The sequence below is a fragment of the Pongo pygmaeus genome, chromosome 1 (genome assembly GCF_028885625.2).
Source record: "Pongo pygmaeus isolate AG05252 chromosome 1, NHGRI_mPonPyg2-v2.0_pri, whole genome shotgun sequence".
Taxonomy (NCBI): domain Eukaryota; kingdom Metazoa; phylum Chordata; class Mammalia; order Primates; family Hominidae; genus Pongo; species Pongo pygmaeus.
In genome coordinates, this window is record NC_072373.2 from 181,067,850 (window position 1) to 181,090,404 (window position 22,555).

Below are 22,555 nucleotides of genomic sequence, written 5' to 3' on the forward strand. Positions count from 1 at the left end.
TTTTTCTGCCTGCTTTATATTCTAGCTGCACTGGCAGCTGATTAGATGCTGCCCACCCAGATTAAGGGTGAGTCTGCATTTCCCAGCCCACTGACTCAGGTGTTAGTCTCCTTTGGCAGCACCCTCACAGACACACCCAGGATCAGTACTTTGCATCCTTCAATCTAATCAAGTTGACACTCAGTATTAACCATCACATCTATCCTCTACACAGGGTAAAATGTGACTTTTACCTAAAACAAAACCATAAACTAAGGATAAAGAACAGTAGAAAACAAAGAGACCAATGGAACAAAGCTAAGTTTTCACAACTCATATTTCTGGTACAATCTTATCCCTGAGAACTCATAGAGGAGACATGATTAAACAGTAGTCACTAAGGAGTGGTGCTACTTCCTGCCAGGCATGCTACCTTCTAGCCACACTTTCTGATGGCTATCACCCAGTCATGATATACTTTCTCAAGTTTTGCACTTGCCATTCACTTGGCCTTTCATTGCTTTCTTTTACGTTCATCTCCTAGCAAACTCCCACTGATCTATCAAGCATAGACTTGTATATCAGCTCCTCCAACAAGTCTTCCAGCATGCTCATCAACCTGCACTGGTGTGTGCTATGGTTTGAATGTTTGTCCCTTCCAAAACTCATGTTGAAATTTAATTACCATTGTAACAGTATTAATAGGTGGGATCTTTAAGAAATGATTAGGCCATGAGAGCTCCATCACCACAGATGGGATCAATAACAGCCTCTTCTTGATCTCTCATGTTCTACTGTGTGATGATGCAGCAAGCATGCCCTTACAAGATGCTGGCACTTTTATATGGGACTTTCGTGTCTCCAGAACTGTGAGCCAATAAAGTTCTGTTTATTGCAAATTATTCAGTCTTAGATTTTCTGTTATAGCAACACAAAACAGACTGTGACAGTGTGTCTCCTCTTATTACTTTCTATTAAATTGTTTGTCTTTCTGTACTATTAGTGTGTGAGAGTCTCAAGGACTCAGATATTGCTAATCTCCATCTCTCTTCTGTAATTAGGGTGACTAATGACTGTTGTTTAATTAATAAGCATTCTTATTCCTTTGGTAGGGCACCAGGGATGAGGTTGTGGCCAGAAATCTGAACTTTGGCGATGTCCATTGGCCTCTTGTTTTCTGTTGTTCTCTATTTATTTCTTCTTGGTTTATATTCTTGAGTTAGCCTGGGACTAGCACCTTGTAACCAGCTTTTTCTTCCATAAAGAAGATACAAGGGCTAACAGTTTCCTGCCAAGGATATGTAAATTCCTGCTAAACATTTCCCTCTGAATTTTATTTCTGTTTTCATGTTAAAATAATGCACAAATCACCAAAGAAACCATATTAATTTCTACCTTCTTTCTCAGGGAAGTGAGCATAACTTTAATGATTATTCCTACTTAAGGAGTGGTTTATCTGAGAGGCAACTATGTAGAGGAGACCAAATTTCATAAGCTTGACATAAATGGTGCTTGTAGGTTGGCCAAAGGAAAGTTAGTCAGACATGGTTTTAGATCGTGATTCTGTCTGGCTTTGAGCACAGAGCATCTGGCTAAACCCATCTCCTCACATGTAAAATGGAGTCAATAATATAGTCCTCATGGAGTGATTGTGAAGATTAAAAGATATGATGTGGGACAAGTCGTTTAGCCTTTCTGTATCTGTTTTTATGGTTGAAAACATGGAAAAGTAGTACCTGGTTTATTTTAAATATGAAATAAAATCCAATTGTGAACATTCTTAGAAATGGGAGATGGGAAACAGTAAGTAAATATAAGATATACTGTTTAAGCACTCAGCAGACTTAAGATTAACCTGAAAACAAGAATCTGTCAGGCCATTTTGGAGAAAGACTAAAAACATGTCTACAAATACCATTTACAGTGACATTTTATAAGTGGTCCATTTTTTTCTAATAATTTCCACAAGACCTCCTAATATTTGAAATGTAAGCAAAAAATAACGCTTTCAGACATTCTTAAAGTTGCCTTCCCTCCAACTTTCAAACATAGATTTGGGATTTCTTTGTTCCCACTGCAGAATTTAGTGCTTATCATAGCTTATAATTATATTCCGGGGTCGTGACTCAAGTACATTCCACTATAACTTGATCAAAGTAGGCAGAAACAAGTAAAAATGGTATTTCTTCCAGATAGCCTCCATAAGCTAGAGAATACAAATAATGGTTTTCCTTTGAAAGATAATTTAGAGATGGGAGTCACTTTAAAATGGAAAAACCATAATTTTAACTTAGAAAAGTTTGGGGTATTATCTATTGCATAAATATACAAGACAGAGTTCACATCTCAGCTCCCCATTTACTAGATGTTTGGTGATTTGGGGAGACTTAATTAATCTAACTAAGCTCTATTTTCTTGATTTAAAATGAAAATAATACCTACCTTGAAGATACATATTATTTCTGTGTAATATCAGAAAGCCAATCCTTTATTCCAAAGTAATAACGTTGATAGCTTCTTCTAGTGGATCAAGAGAATGGAAAAAAGCAGGGTAGATACTTCTCTGACCCAGGCTGTCCTCAACTCCCAGTCTCCCATGAACTTCCTCATCTTTCTCAGACTCTGATACCCAACTCTGGGCCCATGATGCTCCCCTCCACCATGGAATTCTATACCTTGTGCTGCTCCACCTAATGGCTTTTGGCCCGAATTGTTCAGAATGAAAAGAAGACTAAGAGGTTTACCACACTTTTTTATTTTGTTCCTGCATTAGGTTGGATTAATAATTTTTTTCTGCTCCTGTTGTGGAATTCACAGTTTCTATTTATAATCTTGTAATTGTAATTTAAGATTTTTAACATATATTCTTAACCACTTGTTTTTTATAACAAAGTCTAAAATTATTGAATACATTTATTCTCTTCCTGGGAACAAGGTAGGAATCTTAGCCTGTCTAAATAAACTGTCATCGGAACTACACCCCCTTCCTTTCCTAAGAATTTCTGTGAAATATTTTTAAAAATACAGAACAAGTATTATTTTTATTGGCAAAGGATAGATTTGCTAACATATGTTACACTTTTTTTTCTCTTCCCTTTGTTCTTGCATTCCCAATCTTTCTTTCTAGCTTGAATTTTATTTGTGTGAAAGTAAATCCTTTATTAGTACTTTCAATGAGGATATATGGATGATAAATTCTCTTGATTATTTTGTGTCTGAAAAATATTATGTGCCTCTAATTCTTTAGGTGAGTATTCTAAACTGGCAGAAATTTTCTCTTCTTATTTTGTTGCATTGTTTTCTGGAATCTATTATTGCTTTTGAGAGTACTGCTATTGACCTAATTATAATCATATGTGAGCAATATGTCTTTCTGTGAGTTAGCATTTAAGATATTTTTATTTAATCTTGATATTTCATTTCTCTTTTGTCCTAAAGTTCTGAGGAAGCACTCACTGTTATACTTACCGACTTCTAGATGACCGCTCTCTTTCAAACTCATGCATTTTTCCTATACTGTATCCTTGCTCATCTTCTGATACCTCACTGTACTTCCTCTAATCCACTGCTACCTCTTCTACACTTCCCCTCTCTCTGTTTTTATCTGTTGCAATCCCTGATCCTTATTGTTCAGCTCAAATTTCATATCCACCAGAAAATCCTCTCTAATCATATCAGTCAGAATGAATCTCACCCTCTCACAAACATCATTAGCATGTTTTGTAGATCCAGCACCTTTGAAATATTTAGTCCATATAGCTTTATCTTATAAATGTAGAAGAGCATAATAGAAAAAGCATGGGCTTTGGAGATAGACAAGATAGAGTTCACATCTCAGCTCCCTACTTACTAGATGTGTGGTGAATTTGGGGAATTTAATTAATCTAACTAAGCTCTATTTTCTTCATTTAAAAATGAAAATAATATCTACCTTTAAGAATAAGCCCAAGCTACCAAACCTTCCCAGTTACTTGATAGGAATCTATTCGAAGTAACACAGATAACCCAGAGTTTTTGTTCTTGCCCTGTATAGAACTCTGAGTTCTCCCTAGAAAGCACCCTATGATATTTTCAGAAGTCCTTAAGAGTGTGTCTCACATGTGCTTTCAAACCAGACTGTCAGCTACAGATCCTATGTGACTTCTGACATGTTTCTCTTCTTGGTATCCAATTCCCGCAAGGACATGTTCTCTGACCAACAAAGTACTTGAAGGAGCCTAATCATCACCACTGTGGCCATGATACCCATTCATTCATTTATTTACTTAACAAATAGTTACTGCATCACACACTATACTGGATGCTGGGAATACATCCATGGAAAAAAAATATAAATCTCTGATCTTACAGCTCTTATCTACTGGTTAGAGGAGAGAGACAATAAACATAATAACAAGGAAATTATTTTTATGCTCCATATTGGATTAGATGCATGCATTTATTCAATAAATATTCTTAATTGCAAATTAAAATTCTAAGCACTGATTTGATGAACAATCAGACATAATTCTGGTACCATGGAGCATATTGAAAAGACATACATTAAGTAAATGAATGCTCAAATAAATATGTAACAACAAACTGTTATACGTGCTCTGAAGCAAAAGAATGTAAGTTTCTATAAGATGTAATAATAGGCAGTACTCAGGAAAGGCATTTTCTAAGGTTAATCATATAAAAAGAAAGCTGAAGAATGAGAAGGAGACAGCTAATCTGAGAGAAAGAAGAGAGACTTCCAGGTAGAAAGAAGAACTTGTGCCAATGTCATTGCAAGGGTGCTGTCTCTGTAGGCCCTTGAGACCTCCAATACTTGGGAATGCCAGAGCGAGATGGGAATCCCTTTTGCAGAGGACAGAATAGCTTCCCATCACTTTTGTGCCTCATTTTGTTCTTGGGACATCTGAAGTGGCACTCTTTGTCCCTCATTTTCTATAACCCCTACCCCAAAACACTTTTTCTGTAAGCTACCATATAGTCACACACACAACACCACCACCACCACCACCACCACCACCACCACCAGCACCACCACCACCACTACCACCGCTACCACCACAAGAACAGATGGCAATTTGCTGGAATAGCAACCCCAAATCCTTTCAAGTCATTTCTCCAAAGAAACAGCCTTCTGAGATATATCTGTACCTATGACATTAATAACCTTTCATGTTTTTATGCAGAGCAGCTTCTTTCAATCTAGCCTTAATCTCTCAAACATTTTCAAGTCAGAGGTGGTTCTTTGCTTTACTTTTGCCTAACCAAAAGGCCCATTTGTGTGGTTTTTTTGTCCCAGAACAAAAGTGTAATATTTACTAAAAGTAGAATTCATATCTGTACCTTTTGCAAAATAGCTAACAGTTGAAAGGACAGATTTTCTTATTTCTGTTTCTACTACCTCTCCCCATTAAGGCTTCAAAGGCCTTTGCTCCACCAATCCAGCAATCTTCTTATTGCTGGATTGATTCATTATCAATCCAGATTGATAAAAGGACAGATTTCCTTATTTCTGTTTCTACTACCTCTCCACATTAAGGCTTCAAAGACCTTTGCTCCACCAATCCAGCAATCTTCTCAGCAGTGTCCTGTCAGAAGGAAGTTTCTCCCAAGTATATGCTATGGGGATTGGAGCATCTTGTTCCAGGGCAGAGATGTCTCTCATGTTAAAAATGAAAGTGGATAGCATGATCCTCACACAATAGACATTTAATCAATGAAAATTTATGTCTTCCTCTTACTGACTTTTATTGACCACCCTAACTCTGATGTTGGATTATAAGTTTCTGAAGGACAGTGGCAATTTCTTGTAATTTTTTGTGCTTCCCACAGATTCAGATTCAAGCAAATTTACTGAACATCTTTTATGTCCCAGGCACCATGTCAAGCATTTCTCTATATATTTAACCCAATCCTCATGACAAATATGTGAAGTCTATTTTATCACTTTTTGACAAGTAAACTTAGGCTTCAATATACCAAATAACTGGCTGCAAGCAATACAACTACTAAAAAGGTAGAATCAAGATTCAAATCTGGCTTACTTTGTCATTAAAATTATCCTTCCAGTGACATATACCAATACCCATAGAATCTAACCTGTGCTGTATTTACTATATGCTTTCATAATATTTGTGGAAAAATGAGTATTTATCTATTGCTTAAAATGATAACTACTTGTGAGAAACATAGGAAAAAACTAAAGTGTGTTTCCTGTTCTCTCACTCAGCAATCATCACAGAACACTTCTGTGACGAAATATGTATTTCCCCACACACCAAGCAAGCAATAAATTCTGTAGTGGACACCAGTTGGGTGTCCTCTAATTCAATTCAATTATGACACTACAATATCAGAGATAGTGTCAGATACCACAGATTGAGAGTTCAGTCCCACAAGACTGCCCCTACTTCCTATGCCAGTCACAAGCCAAGGTCATTTTACCTATGCTTCTGATTGGCTACAAATTGGGATTCCCATGATGACCCTCTCTCTGGGTTTGGTTAATTTCCTAGAGTGGCTCACAAAACTTGGGAAAACACTTTCCTTTACCAGTTTGTTATAAAGGATATTACAAAATATACAGATGAAAAGAGATGCATAGGGCAAGGTGTGGGAGAAAAGGCACAGAGCTTCCATGACATCTCCAGGTGTACCACCCTTCAGGAACCTCTACTTGGTCAGCCCTAGAACCCAGTCCCTTTGGGTTTTTTGGAGGCTTCATTATGTAGGCATGATTGATTAAATCATTGGCCATTAGGTTATCAGTTTAGCTTTCTGCTCCTCTCCTCTCCCTGAAGGTTGGGGACTGCAACTGAATGTCCCAACCCTTTAATCATGCCTCTTTGGTATGTTCAATGACCAGCCCCAATCCTAAAGCTATCCAAGTGCTCTAGGCCATCAATCAATAACATACAAAAGACACTTACAACTTTTGAGATTACAAGGATTTTAGTAGCTGTATGTCAATAAACAGGGAGAAAGAACAAATTCATATTTCACAATGTAACAACTTAATATGCCATTTTGTTTAAGCTTTAAAATTTGATGTAAATTGATATGGAGAGATTTATATAATATAAAGAGTAAAACCATGTAAAATAGATGTATAGTATGATTCTATTTTATAAAAATAATATGATTCTATTTTATAAAAATACATACATATATGCAAGAATACATAGGAAAAATATGAAGGAATATGTATTGTAGTTTAAAAGTTCTATATATGCAGTAGTATTGTCCCTGGACCAAACTGAGGGTTGGGCTGTTATTTCTTGGGGCCCAATAACAAGATGCAGAGGAAGAGATGGGGAGGAAGAGAGTTTTTATTCCTGCAACCAGTTGGAATTGGAAATTCCAAGGAGAAGGCCTGGAAATTATCGCCAGACCAACTCAAAATTACAAAGTTTTCCAGAGCTTACATACCTTCTAAGCTATATGTCTACGTGTAAGTGTGCATTCATCTAAAGACATTAGTAATTAACTTCTTTTAATCTATAATTAAGGTCTGAGTCCTGAAGACCTTCCTCTGGAGCCTCAGTAAATTTACTTAATATAAATAGGTCCAGGTGCTGGGGTGATTACCCTTATCTTGTCTCCTGCTAAATCACGGGGGGGTTGTGGAGTTCCCTCAGAACCTCAATAAACTTGTTTAATCCTAAATGGGTCATATAAAGGATTCCTTCATTATTTTGTCATGCTTTAAGGCCCAGGAAAGGCCTAGGCAAAATTATTGGTGGGCTTTTGTTACATCCCAGACTTTGTACAAGGGCAATAGCTGTTTTTTAGCTCTTAATATTTAACTTAACCAGTCAGTCAGTACTGAAACAGTTGTTATGGAGGCCTGTATTAGTGAGACCTGGCCTGCCACAGTATTACCAGTGGTTTTTATCTTATTCTTTATACTACATATTTTCTTTTTTTCCAAGCATTTTTTCTGTACTATTATAAGTTTAATAGCAGATGTAAAGTTTAAAATAATTAATGCAAAGAAGTGAATCATTTCTCCACAGAATGTTTATGATGAAATAAATTCTAGGAATTAGTGGATCATACTTTTAAAAAAAAATACATGATTACTGCAAAATGTACAATGGAGATGTACAAAATGCTGGATTTGCCGGTGTCCTTCTCAATCACTTGATAAACCGGGACATTTTTAAAGAAAGTCTTGACTGGATACCACACATATATGACCTAATATGCTTTTAAAAAAACAGGACACCAGCGTTTGTCTTTCCACTGACACATTTGAAAACATGTCTAAACCTAATTTTGATTAGAGAAAAGAGTGTGACACATCTAGATTATAAATACAGTTCCCAGTAGATATTTGATTTCATCTAATCAAAGATGTTATTTTTAATTGCTATGGAACAAGATGATCTTCTGCAAATGAGGCATTGAGTTAATAATAGTACTTTATATTTACATGGAGTTTTTTTATGAACTTAACATATCTCATGAATTAAAAGAAGTTCTGCATTGGTGCAATTACCTCAGAAAACTATTTGGCAGTGTTTTCTAAAGCTGAATATATGTATATCCTCTGACCCAGAAATTACACTCCTAGTAGTATATACTCAACAGAAATGTATATTAATGTTTACCAAAACACATGCCCATAGCAGCACTATTTATTATATGTCCATGCTGAAAACTACCTCAATGTCCATCAGCAATACAATGGATAAATAAATTATGTTATATTTACACATTGGGATGCTATGCAGCCATGAGAATTAGTGATCTACACCTATGTGTAACAATATAGGTAAATTTCACAAACATAATATTGAGTGTAAAGAGCCAACATAAAAGAGTATCAACTGTATGATTATATTTGCATGTTGTGTAAAAGCATGCAAAACTAAGCCAGGCATTAGAAGTGAGGGCATTGGTTATCCTTGCTATGGCTAGCAATGGGAAGGGAGCATAAGTAGAGAATATGTAGGGTACTGGTTATATTCTGGCTTTGGATCTGAGTGCTAGTTTCACAGATATGTTCAGATTATGAAAATAAGTTTATGCTTATAATACACACTTTTCTGTATCTACATTATAATTTAATGCAATTTAAAGTATGTTTACTTCTATACCTTTAGACATATTCTAACTCTGCTCTTCCAGAGTTTGAGATGGTGTCTGTTTCTTACCTAAAGTAACTATTATTAATTTAATTTGTTTATTCAAAATTATATACTGTGCACTTACTCTATACCAGGCCCATACTAGGGTCTGCTGATACAGAAGCAAAGAAAATTTCCTTCTCATGCTCAAGGAATTCACATGGGTGAGCTATGGAAAAGAAAAAATCAATGATAATACAGTACAACTTGCAGAAATAAGTACCGGGTATTTTTCTAAAGTCAAACAAAAACACCCAAGCTAGATTGTGTGGACTTGGGAATCAGAGAAGGGAGCCTGGGACAGGTGACATAAGACCTATGTCTGAAAGATAGCAATTACACAGGCAAAGACTAATAGGAAGGGCATTTCAAGCAGATGGAGCTCCATTTGAGAAGTGTCTGAGGTGAACAAGGAAATGGTATATGTGGCTGGGCATGGTGTCTCACGCCTGTAATCCCAGCACTTTTGGAGGCCGAGGCAGGTGGGTAGCTTGAGCTCAGGAGTTTGAGTTTGAGACCAGCCTGGGCAGCATGGTGAGACCTCGTCTTTACAAAAAATACAAAAACATTAGCCAGGCATGGTGGCGCTTGCCTGTAGTCCCAGCTACTTTGGGGACTGAGGTAGGAGGATCGCTTGAGCCCAGGAGATTGAGGCTGTAGTAAACCCTGATTAGGCTGCTGCATTCCAGCCTGGGTGACAGAGACCCTGTCTCAAAAAAAAAAAAAAAAGTATATTCAAAGAACTGCAAATACTTTACTGTGTCAGGAGTATAGCCTGTGAAGAGAGAGAGAAGTAGCAGAGCATAAGGCTGTAGAGTTAATAAGGGATTTTAAATATCATATTGAAGAGTTTGGACTTTTCCTGAAACCCAAGGGCAGCTAGTGAGGATTTAAAGCAGAAGAGTGATAAGATAAGGTTCTTATTTTTTAAAAAAATCATGTAGGGAGAATACATTGGAGACAGATAGAAGTAGTGGCAGGGAGATGAGTAAGGCAGTAACAGAAGAAAAGATGAGAACCTGAACTAAGTCAATTTTCCCTCAAACTTCACTCACACAGACATTTGAATATGCAGCTGATTTTAGTATTTGAAGAAATAAGGGTAGATTTATATTATAGCATAGAAAATCTCAAATTGAATATTAGACCTATCTCTTCTTAAAAATTCTTTAACTGGCATTATTAATACTACCCATATATTATTTATAGCATCCTCTGCCTCCTTCCTGAGTACCAAGAACATAGGCCAGAAATTCACTAAGCGTGTTCTTAAGATCATTGCCAGAGAGACCTTTCATTCTTATGGGAACCTACCTATTGATGTAAATTTTTATATTTGAAAAGCCTTTTCAGAGACTGAGCTGTGACGGACACTGTATAACCCACAAAGTAAAAAATGTTTATCATCTGGCTCTTTAAAGGAACAGTTTGGTCACTTCTAGCTAGAGTATAAAGAATCCCCAGAATTGCTATAGAACACTGTTGGAAAGGTTTTCACTGGAATGAAGTCTAAGTTCTTCCCGTCTGGAACATATAATTTGTAATTTAACTCTCCTATTAATCCCAGCAGATACATCAGCCTATGGTAGCTCACCAAGAACTACTCAGTGCTGTATTATAAAAATTTCTTTGGCCAGAATGGCTGGCAAATTTGGGAAAAAATAAACTCCCTGTAAATACAAATATCCAGGTGATAGGAAATGATCTTATAGTGGCCAACTGAGAGCAAATTGCTAAGGCCATGGATGAGGAATAATGCAACTGCTTCCTGCTTAAAGTGAACCAGATTGGCTCTGCCTCAGTCTCTTTGGATGCACAAAATGGCCTAGTCCAATGAGTGGGGCACTGTAGGTTTTGCTTATTCTGGGGAAACTCAAAATACTTTTACTACTGACCTGATGGTAGAGTGTTGCCCTAAACAGAATAATATTTTTGCATCTTAATAATCTGAATCTGCATCTTAGAATTGAGAAAGATCTGGATGGAAGATTCAGAAACCTCCTTGCCAAGTAAACTCCACGCAGGAGAGTCACTGAGCCACTTCAGTTCTAGTCAGCTGGCTAGACCTCTGCTGCTATTATTCACAACCAATCCAAAACATCAGGTTTTCTGTGAACCTCTGGTCACTTTCTCCTCTTCCCTCATGTCCCTGTGGCGTTCTCAGTTTTATTAGAAATGCCACAATGGAATCCAAGCTTAGCCATCTGGAATCTTTTTGGAATATCTAGTTTTGTAGTCACATTACTAGCGTGAAATTGAATATTTTCCCCTTTTGCCCACTATGAATCTGTGGAACTAGAAAGACAAATAAAACAAAACATTAACTGAACACTTACAGTGTGGTCCCCAAGTTGTTTACAAGCAAGCTTCCTGATATTTTTTATGTGGAAAAAAAGTTAGTAACTAAAAATAGTTCATTAGACAGTGTGCCACTGAGGGGTGAAGCCAGCTGGGCTTCTGGGTCGGGTGGGGACTTCGAGAACTTTTCTGTTTAGCTAAAGGATTATAAACACACCAATCAGTGCCCTGTGTCTAGCTAAAGGTTTTTAAATGCACCAATCAGCACTCTGTAAAAACGCACCAATCAGCACTCTGTGTGTAGCTAAAGGTTTGTAAATGCACCAGTCAGCACTCTGTAAAAACGCACCAATCAGTGCACTGTGTCTAGCTAAAGGTTTGTAAATGCACCAATCAGCACTCTGTAAAAATGGACCAATCAGCACTCTGTAAAATGGACCAATCAGCACTCTGTAAAATGGACCAATTAGCAGGATGTGGGTGGGGCCAAATAAGGGAATAAAAGCTGGCCACCGAGCCAGCCGCAGCAACCTGCTCAGGTCCCCTTCTGCACTGTGGAAGCTTTTTTCTTTTGTTCTTCACAATAAATCTTGCTGCTGCTCACTCTTTGGCTCCTCATTATCTTTATGAGCTGTAACATTCACTGCGAAGGTCTGCGACTTCACTCCTGAAGTCAAGCGAGACCACAAACCCACCGGAAGGAAGAAACTACGGACACATGTGAACATCTGAAAGAACAAACTCCGGACACACCATCTTTAAGAACTATGACACTCACCGCAAGGGTCCGTGGCTTCATTCTTGAAGTCAGCGAGACCAAGAACCCACCGGAAGGAACCAATTCCAGACACACCACCAGGAAACTGTTTTCATTCTTTACATTATCCTTCATGGTATTCCAAGCTTTACCCTTCTGCAGGTTTCCTTTTTTTCTCCTCTCAGATTATCCTTTCTTTCTAAATTCTAAATTCTCCCTATATTCTGCAGAACATTCAACTCTCTCGGGTCCTAGCCCACATTCTCTTCAAGGCCCAGCTTTGAGGTGCTCAGCAGAACCAAAAGTCTGTTTACTTAGCAAGATCCACCTTCTCTGAAGGACTTGTGGTTGTAAATAGCAATATATTGCATATGTCAAGTACCAAGTACTATTGGTGCTCAGTGTTTTTTCTTTCTTTCCTTCTGCTTGTTTTATTGTTGTTACATCCTTTTTCCTTCTTATTTCAAAAAATAAATGCCTCACTACATCTGTTGACATTTGTGTTCTCTTGTTTGGATTTAGGCTCATGAAAGGAAAGATGTGTGTCCTTCTGGCCTTGCACAGTACAGCACGTATAAGGAGGACATGTAATGTCTATTCTTCAGATTTGGCATATGATAACAGAGAAAACTTAGGGCCATTTCCTTGGCTTTTTCAACACTTCCTACTTCTCCAGCTAGATAGTAGCCTGCTGTAGCATGACATCTTCTCAGAGTATAAAGCATAGTCTAGGACACAGGAAAGGTACAAGATTTGAACTAATACTTTCTGTAGACTCTGGTCAGGCTACTTAATCCTCCTGACTCTCAGTTTCTTCATCTGTAAAATAAGTAGTAGTACCTACTTCATAGAATTCTTGTGAAGGTCAAATGAAATATGAAAGTAAATTACTTTGCACTGCGGCAGGCACAGAACAAGTATTAAATAAATAGAAGCTATTGCTCTTATTGTTATTAATATTATTGCCACACCATTATGATTTTTGGTTTATATAGTTAACAGAAAAGTTTAAAATAAATGGAGCAAATAGTAAATTTCAGGAGATAAATGGAGAAAGGGCCAGAATAAAGCTCCAGATGCATCCAGGCTGATATTCAATAGATTGGTTTTATTTTGTTTTGCTTTTTCACTTTTTATTCTGAATGCATAAGTAAACAGAAATAGTGTAATTTACCTCATGTACCCATAATCCAGCTGCAATAATGTTAACTCATGGCCAATGACTTTTCATTTTATCACTACTCATTTCTTCTAACCCCTCTCCTGCTGTATTATTTTGAAGAGAATCTCACACATTGTATTATTTATTCCATAAATATTTCAATATGCATTTATGAAAGGTAAGGACTTGAAAAATAACAATAAAATACTAAGTAAATCTTTTTTGACTTACTCTTAACACTCTTGTATGCAAAAATTTGCAGCTTACCAAATGCTTCTTTAACAGCTATTAGCTCATCTGTTCATTATCATCTTGGGGAAGGCAACTGTGGCTCAATGAGGTTAATGAACTTGCCAGGGGTCACAGAGCCTCAGTTTCCTCAAAGATGACAAGGAACAGATGAGCAATCACTTGTGAAAGAAGCTGGATTCAAGCCCAGTTCCGTGTGACAAAGACTATGTACTGTACCATGCACTTTACATTGTACCATATTGCTCTTCCTATACTGGCTTCAACCCCAGAGTTTCTCCCCTCACCCCCTCACCCCTGGTCTCTACTTTGGTCATGAGGCAGAGATGAAAGAAGCTATAGCTAAGTTGAGCCAGGCACTGGCAGAGGGATCTGACATTGAAAGTAATTAATATGTATGAACAGGGGTGCATCCAAGTTTGCAGGGACTTAAGCTTATTTAACTTGATGGGCTGCTTTAAGACAAAAATATATATATTACAAATAAAAACTTACGTCCAAAAGCTAGTATTGAGCTAGAATAAGAAAAGAAACAATAAATTACACATTTTTTAAAGCTTACAAATCTTTAAAGTATTTTAAATGCTATAAATATTACAAAATATTTAAAATAGCATATTTTATTAATTAACCTCCTGATACACTTATATAATAATTTTTCCTACACTTTTGGCTGCACATTCTTTGACCACCTTTTCATATGACTATGATTCTGTCACATCATCTTCTAAAGAGAATAAAAAGCCAATTTGGTCTTTCTTTTAACATGGTAGAGCAAATGTTTTTTATTATTGATAGTTTTTAAAGTTTATTTCAGCATTGTGACTCATAATGTAAAATTTTAGAATTATTATGTAAGTTAGGAAACTTCTATCAAGTTTTCTTCGTACATAAACTTTAAGATTTTAGAACATTTCATGTTTTCTTGTTCCATGACTAATCTTCAATTCTTTTTGTTGACATTCATTAACTACATTTCCTGGGTCATTTCAGGTTCTTAAAAGGGGCCTCTGCAAGTAGGGGGCTCCTGAAACTTGAGTTTCATTAGATTTAGAGTAAAGTTGACTCACCAGATTAGCTAGTTACCTTTTTTCTTCCAGGCTCTTATGTCCTCGTTTCCTCTCCCTGGGGCCAGATATTCATTTCCTCACCAGGCCTCATACTTACCTAGGAAGCAAATTTCACTTCAACTCCAGGCACAGAGCATTCATTCCCCTGACTCTGTAACTCTGCAAAACAGTGCTGAGAGTCCCCATTACCCTCCTCAGTGACTGAATTAGACCACAAGAGCCTTCTAATACCTGGAGTATCTATAAATAAGAGCGTGCATTGTAAACTTCGCGGGCTTTAAACACTGGCTACACCAGGTACAGAAGAATACAGAGGCTTGAAGATGAGTCTTTTCCACAAAGATATGAGGCCTTGCTGGAGCTGGGTTAATTTCCCTCACACATTTCGTTGTATAAATACAAGAGTTGAGATGTTCAATTACAATAAGTACCCTTAATTTCAAATGTTAGTCTGTTGTGTGCATAATTATTTACTGAGCTGCCTAGGATATTTCTCACAATTACCTTTTCTTACTTTCCCAGTGAAATTACTGGTAATTTTTGGTTTCTCTTTCATTTAACATGACAAAACAAAGCATTCTGGGTCTGCCTAAGGCAGGACTAATATAACTGCCTCAATAATGGCTACCTCCTAGTGAAGGCAATCTCCAAGAGAGGAGGAGGGGAAAAAATCCAGGATTTTTCATTCTCTATATAAAGAATTTGGCTCTATTTAACTGTTTGTTTCTTTCTTTGTTTCCTCATAAGCATAGACAGACTCTAATATTGTTTATATATCATGAACTGCTAAAGTGTTGGACATAGGTTGGAAATGTATCTCATAGATCTTGGTTCTCTCGGTGTCTTTGAAAATGGCATTTTTCAAGGCACCACTGCCTACTCAGTCTGGGTAGCCTCTTAGCAGACCAGAGGGTGTTGGGGATGTGTTTCTACAAGTGCCTCCCAGGGCGTAGAGCAGGCCAGAGAAGGAAGCAGAGATTCAAATTAGCACTAACCAGTACTAGTATCTTATTTAAAAGAGTTGAAGGTAATTTCTCATTGACATTAGGGATTTTGCCTGTTTTATTCACTAATGAGCTGGGGAGCTCGGCTGTGTCTCTTAATGCTGAATTGTCTTGAAAACCATTTACGTTAGTTGCCTTAATTTTTTTTTTTTTTTTTTTTTTTGACCGAGTCCTACTCTGTCACCCAGGCTGGAGTACAGTGGTGCAATCTCGGCTCACTGCAACCTCCGCCTCCCACGTGCAGGTGAGTCTCCTGCCTCATCTTCCCTAGTAGCTGGGACTACAGCTGTGTACCACCATGCCTGGCTAATTTTTTGTACTTTTTAGTAAAGATGGGGTTTCATCCTGTTGGCGAGGCTGGTCTCAAACTCCTGACTTCAGGTGATCTGCCCACCTTGGCCTCCCAAAGTACTGGGATTACAGGTGTGAGCCACCATGCCTGGCCTAGTTGCCCTAGTTAATTGCTGGATATCTTTTCTACCAACTTTATTTCTATTGAGAAATTCTGGGTCCTCACATAATTCATGGGTATTCTGTTCCATTGTCCCCTCATGCCTGTCTCAGGAACACTGAATTGCAGCTATTTCCAGTTAACTTACAGGATGTTTATTTTTTATTTTTAAAATACTTCCTGAGTACCTACTCTCTGCCAGCATCCTGCTAAATATTGTAGAAACAGAGATGAGTAAAAAAGACAAACCCTGGCTTGAAGAAGCTTTTAGTCGAGGAGGAGACATAGACAAATATTTGATTATTGTATTAGTTGGCATAAGTTACAACAAACAACCCCCAAACCTCTGTGGCTTAACATAAAAATTTACTTCTCTTGTATTAATAGCATATATGTGGTTAGTAGGGTAACTCAGCTCCACAGTACATTGGGGACCCAGACCTTTGCATCCTATTGGAGGTAAGGGAAGAAAGAATGTGGAAGATTGGGCTTAGAAGACGTGAACATATCTCTTGTGCACACTACATTTGCTAGAGTTGTTTCATAGTCTTATCTAACTGCAGGGAAGACTGAGAAATGTAGTCTAGCTGTGTGCCTGAGATTAAAAGGAATTTGAGTTTAGAGAGCACACAGTATTGCCCTTGTTACCTAATAATAAAGGATAATTGCGCTGTGACAAAAATCAACACAGGAATTATGGGAGAAGAAGAGGGGAGCTTAGTTTGTGGTACGGGGGTGGGGATGAGAATCAAGAATAGCTTCCTAAAGAAGGTGACACTTAAACTGATTTTTGAAGGATATTTAAGAGTGAGCTGGGTGAAGAAGGGGAAAGTAGGATTTGAAGTAGGAGGATGACACCAGCAAAAGTAAGAAAGCATGAAATAGCAAGGTGTATGCTTAAATATACGAGTCAAAGGACTTACATCTAGATTTTGCATTTGATGAATGACACAAGGAGGTTAGCAGCAGTTCTGGGTCACATTGATACATATTAATTCAATTGTTCTGATCAAAAATATATTGGCCAATTTTCAAAATCAAAGAAGTATTTTTTGAAACTAGTTGAAAGTTAAGCAGCCAGCATGACCTAGTTGAGAACTTTATTCAGAAAGAAAATGAAAAAGAATTTGGAAATGAATTTCCCTGAAAATCATATCTCCATTTATTTGTGAAGACACAGAAACCACAAATTCTAAGGATGTGCAGAGAAGCAGTTTGATGCACTTTCATTCCTCCAATGAAATTAACAGCAAAATTTTCTGTTATAATACTCGGAGTTGTTTTGCTGTGGGCTCATTGAAGAACAGTTAATGTAAAAATGATTGGATTAAAAATCTCATAATTTTTTGTGCCTCCATCTATATTGCTGAAATTGGTCTAAAAAAGTCTATGGCTATAGAGTGCCCTAGAGCTCTTGCATTTTGTAACTATCTATGAATTGATTAAGACCAAAGACTATCTACATAAGAATCTCTCTTAGGAAGAAATAAAGTTTTTGGCTCAGAGAGGGATTTCAAAACAGGAGTTACTGCAATGAAAGACACATTTCTTGGACCATTTTTAAATATGAGAAAAATGAATAGTACATCTAAATGTGGAATCTATATCGATAGAACTGGAGGTGGAGTGGGCGTCAAACAGTGCTTAGGGGAAAGGCAGGAGGGAAGGAAGTTAAAATAGGACCAATAGTGTTTATCTTGAAACTTGGCAGACAAATCTAGGATTTCATGGTAGAAAAGACGGCAGAGAAAGTCAAGAGACGGGAAAGTACCATAAGTTTCCAGGCAAGTCCACAAAAACAAACCAATACAGGTAGAATTAAAAGAGAGAATACATTTAAAGTATTTAACACCATGCCTGGCACTTAATAAATGCTTAATAAACATTAACTATTATTATTATTAGTGTTTATTTTGCCTCATTGGACACTGCTAACTCAAATAACTCTCTTCTTGCTTAGGTTATTTCTTCGTTTTTTTCTCTTGTCAATTTTATTTATGCTTGATAACAGACATTGAAAACACGACATTGATGCAAAACATTTCTCAAAGCTGGCTCTCCTGAGCCTACCCCTTCCATCTGACTTTCAGACAATATTTTATGTTTCTTTTATTTTATCACATAGTACCCACAGCTTCCCCCCCTTCCCCCCCCACCTCCCGTAGCATTTGTTACAACTGTGTACTTTGAAGACAACAGAGTCATTTTTCATTCCTGTATCCCCAGGGAGACTACTGTGTGCTTGGCTTGAAATCAAGTGCTTGTACTTGAACATATGAATGAATGGCCAACAATGAATGGTTCACTTAGCCCTTTTACATTCATTTTATGCTCTGGTTAGTTCAGTGATGCAGGTATTATTATATATAAAGACACTAAGGCTTTGAGATGTTTAAGATTTTACTCAAGATTTTAAGTGGTATAGTCAATATTCCAATCAGCTGTCTTCCTATGCTTTCTACCCAAACACAGGATGTTTCCTTAGAATTTATTATAGTGAGAAATAAGAGTGATCTAAGCATTGAGAGACTTGTGTTCTAGCATTGCTCTGTACCTCTTTTAGGGCATTAATAATTACATGATGTCTTATGTTCTTTACCACAAGCCTGAGAACTCCTTAAAGTAAGGAATAGCTGTCTTATTCACCTCATTATCCCCAGCATCTAGCACAGGATGTGGCACAGATTAGGTTCTAGCTATATAGCTATTTGACTGACTGACTGAATGAGTGAATGATACAGTTATTTTTGATAGTAACAATAGCAATAATAATTGCATATCATACAAATGAATACAGAGCACTTTTTTTTTTTGAAACGGAGTCTCACTCAGTCACCCAGGCTGGAGTGCAGTGGCGCGATCTCAGCTCATGGCAAGCTCCACCTCCTGGGTTCATGCCATTCTCCTGCCTCAGCCTCCCGAGTAGCTGGGACTGCAGGCGCCCAACACCACGCCTGGCTAATTTTTTTGTATTTTTAGTAGAGTCGGGTTTTCACCGTGTTTGCCAGGATGGTCTCGATCTCCTGACCTCGTGATCTGCCTGTCTTGGCCTCCCAACGTGCTGGGATTACAGGCGTGAGCCACTGCACCCGGCCAATACAGAGCACTTTTACATTCATTATCTTCTTAGATGTTTATCCCACTCTTGTAGATTTGTCAAGACTAGTTTGTTACTCTTATTCTGGAGTGAGGCTAACTGAGTCCCAGAAACTCTTAGCAATACACCCAATTTCATACCTTGATATAGAACTGTAATGCCACCCCTTGTATATCTGACTTTACATGTCATGCCTTTTCATCTTTATCAGGCTGTTTCAATCCCAGAGAGATTTTTGTCTTTACAGAAGGAAGAGTAAAAGAAGACCAAAAGTTTGATAAATAGAAAGTATTATTGGCAGAATTCCAGGTCATTTGTGCTATTAGAGGTGAAGATTCCTGTGGGTGTACTTTATATCAGTGCTTCTTAAACTTCGTTGTGTTTATAAATCAGTAGGCATCCTGTTAAAACGCAGATCCTGGTTCTTTAAACCTGCTACAGGGGCTGAGATTCTCCACTTCTAACAAATTTTCAAATAATGCTGATGCTGTTGGTTCAAGAATCACACTTTGAACAGCAAGACTTTATATCATCTATGCAGGGACCCTATCCCCTCCTAAGCCAGCACTTGTGGAGCAGGCTGACTCAGTCTTGATAGTACCCATTTCACCAACCTTGTCTCCAGCTTTTGTATTTATACCTAATAGTATTTTTCTGAGTAACCATTTTAGTTCACAGGGAATTATTACCTAAATTTATGTCACTTGGGCAAAAATTTGAACACTGAGGATAAGGATTTAATCTGTTTATTTTGTCCATGGGGATAGAATACATACTATGCTGCTGATCTCCAACTGAAATGTAAAACCTCCCAATGGGACTACTTGAGATTTCATTTGTTGAATAGATGCCTATGTGCGAGAGCACTGGTGGGTCCCAGAAGATATCAGCAGGGATCCAGAAAATATTCTTTTTCATTCTGAGAAACAAGGGCTAAGGAAACCATGAAAAGAGAGTGGGGCTGGGAGTCTCTGCCATTCCATACCTATCACATTTGTTTGATAAATACTCTAGGTTTTAACATATGCAGTTGTAAAATGGGAACTATGCTACCGATATCACAGAATTGTTGTCAAGATTTCAGCTACTGTAATATTATATTTCCTCTCCAAAGTCATAAACTTCTTGAAGGTAGAACTTGTTTTACATTTGACTTGCCAACTAGAGCACTGCATATAATACTTGCTGTGTGATATGCCATCAGTAACAGATGACCCAATACACTATTTATCTGGGAGAACACTTAACATGTAAAATATTATAATACTATATTTTTGTATATTGCTTTAGTATTGTAAAGAAGAATATTTACTTATCTGATCAATTACAAAGATCTATTGATTTTGCCTTCTACTACATCTCAAATTTATCTCCATCCTTTCCCTTCCTAATTAAAGTCTGATCATCTCTCACCTGGGCTAGTTTAATAGTCTTCTAACTTATATTTCCTTATCCACTGTTAACCTTCTAAAATCCATTATCTATGATGAAGCCATAATGATATTTTAACATTTTTAAAATATGTTAATGTCACCTCCCTGCTTAATAGCTTTAGTGCCTTCCCATTATACTTGGGACAAAGAGAAATTCCTTAACAAGGCCTACAATGCCGTTAATGAACTAGCACTTGCCTACATCTTTAGACTTACCTCATGACTTTCTCCCCCATGAACTTTGCATATCAGTCTGTGGCACTAGCCTTCTTTCAGTCCTTTGACTGGAGCACGTGTCTTTTAGGCACGGGGGGAACACAGGCTGTTCTCCTGGCCTGAAATGCACAGTCTATTTCCTACTTTCATCCAGTAAAATCCTTATACTTTAGTTCAATTGCCTACAAGAAAATTGTCCCTGACTCCACTGATTGAGTCTGGGTTTTTTGTTGTTGTTGTTACATGTTCTTTTACTACTTAGTCCATTCATAGCACATTTTATATGTATAATTAAATGGTTTTTGAATTATTCACTCAATATCAGTCTCTTCTATTAGACTATGAACTCCATGAGGGTAGGGACCTGAATATGTTTTGTTCATTTTTATAACCATAGCTCTTGTCACAGTATCTATTTCACAGGGTTGTTGAAAGCAGTCAAGGTGATAATCAATGTGAAGGCTCCTACCACTTAAAGAGATGTGGCAGGTAGCCATTAAATGTTACTTTCTTTCTTATACTTTCATTTCAATTAGAAATTTTCCAACAGCTGGATTTAGCCTAGTCCCTGATATTGACAGATTTGGCTTAGATAAGTAGGGGTATGGAGAAGGCGGAATTATAGACATAAAACTGCAGAGCTACCCAAAGGTTATGAGACTGGAATTTAGCTAGACTAGAGAGCTAAAGTTACAGTAAAAAGGTAATCCGAGGGAAGACTTGGAATGGCCTTTCTGTGTTGCCTTCAATGTGTGCATATGAAAAATAAAACAAACAGCAAACATGTACACATGAATCTAGGTGTAACAAACTAAAGCTGAAGTCTCCTTTCTACTGTGGACCATGTTATACAGACGACCCATTTAGAAAATTAAAATGAAATGCATAATTCTAAAGCTGCAATAAAAGCTTCACTTTTGCATAGCTTTAAACTACTGACTGTTCTGAATTGCTTTCTCTGGTAAGATTGCTTCTGTAGTTGATTGCATGTCAAATAAAAAACTCAGCTATATGAAGACTCATAAAAAGCAATGTATTTTAACCTAAAGACACATCATTCCAATGAATTGCAAAGTTACAAGGGGAAGAATGGGACACATTATGAGGTTTCAAAAACCCGATTTCTTGTTTCAACCCTTAGGAAGTTCTTAGAAGAGATCCTATATGGGTATATTTTAGACCATGCCATTTTATATCTCTCTAGTCTCTTAAAACTGAACTAGTCAATCATCCACTTTAGCCCTCCCTACTTTCTTATAGTTTTGCAAAAGAACTCCAGTTTATCCTAATCAACTACTATTGATCTCCTTCTCCCTTATATGAATGCCCTTTTTGGATCAGTTGGGGAATTTTGATTTGTTTTTTTGTTTTTACTCATATTAAGAATAACTTTCTGGCACAACAAAAAGACTACACAGCAGGCCAACTGTTTGTAAAACTAGTTCTTCATTGAGCCTTCTGTTTCTCCATTTCTCCTTCTCTTTTCTGATCTCTTTTTTTCTGTGTTCCTTTAGTTTAATGAACTGCTTGATTAACCTCCTTTAGCTTTAAAAAACAGCTTGCTTGTTTCTAGCACTGAATTCCAAGGTCATTTTTCTTTCAGGACAGGTTTCCTCAGATGCCTTCTCTGATCATAGCCTATGACACTTGTTTCTCCTTAACACTGAAGGGATAGACCTCAGACTTTAATTTATTGTCAATTGTAACACATGTC

The 22,555-nt window shown here is 37.3% G+C and overlaps 1 protein-coding gene and 1 long non-coding RNA gene across 3 annotated transcripts in view; both read left to right on the top strand.

The window, feature by feature from the left end:
- AGBL4 (AGBL carboxypeptidase 4) overlaps nucleotides 1-22,555 on the top strand; it is a 1,536,119-nt gene that overhangs the window by 609,162 nt on the left and 904,402 nt on the right. The window lies entirely within an intron of this gene.
- Nucleotides 1-22,555, top strand: part of LOC129036955 (uncharacterized) — a 96,931-nt gene that overhangs the window by 32,333 nt on the left and 42,043 nt on the right. Inside the window, exon 3 of the long non-coding RNA XR_008502697.1 lies at nucleotides 16,483-16,554. This is a non-coding gene — a long non-coding RNA (uncharacterized LOC129036955). The remainder of the gene's footprint in view (nucleotides 1-16,482; nucleotides 16,555-22,555) is intronic.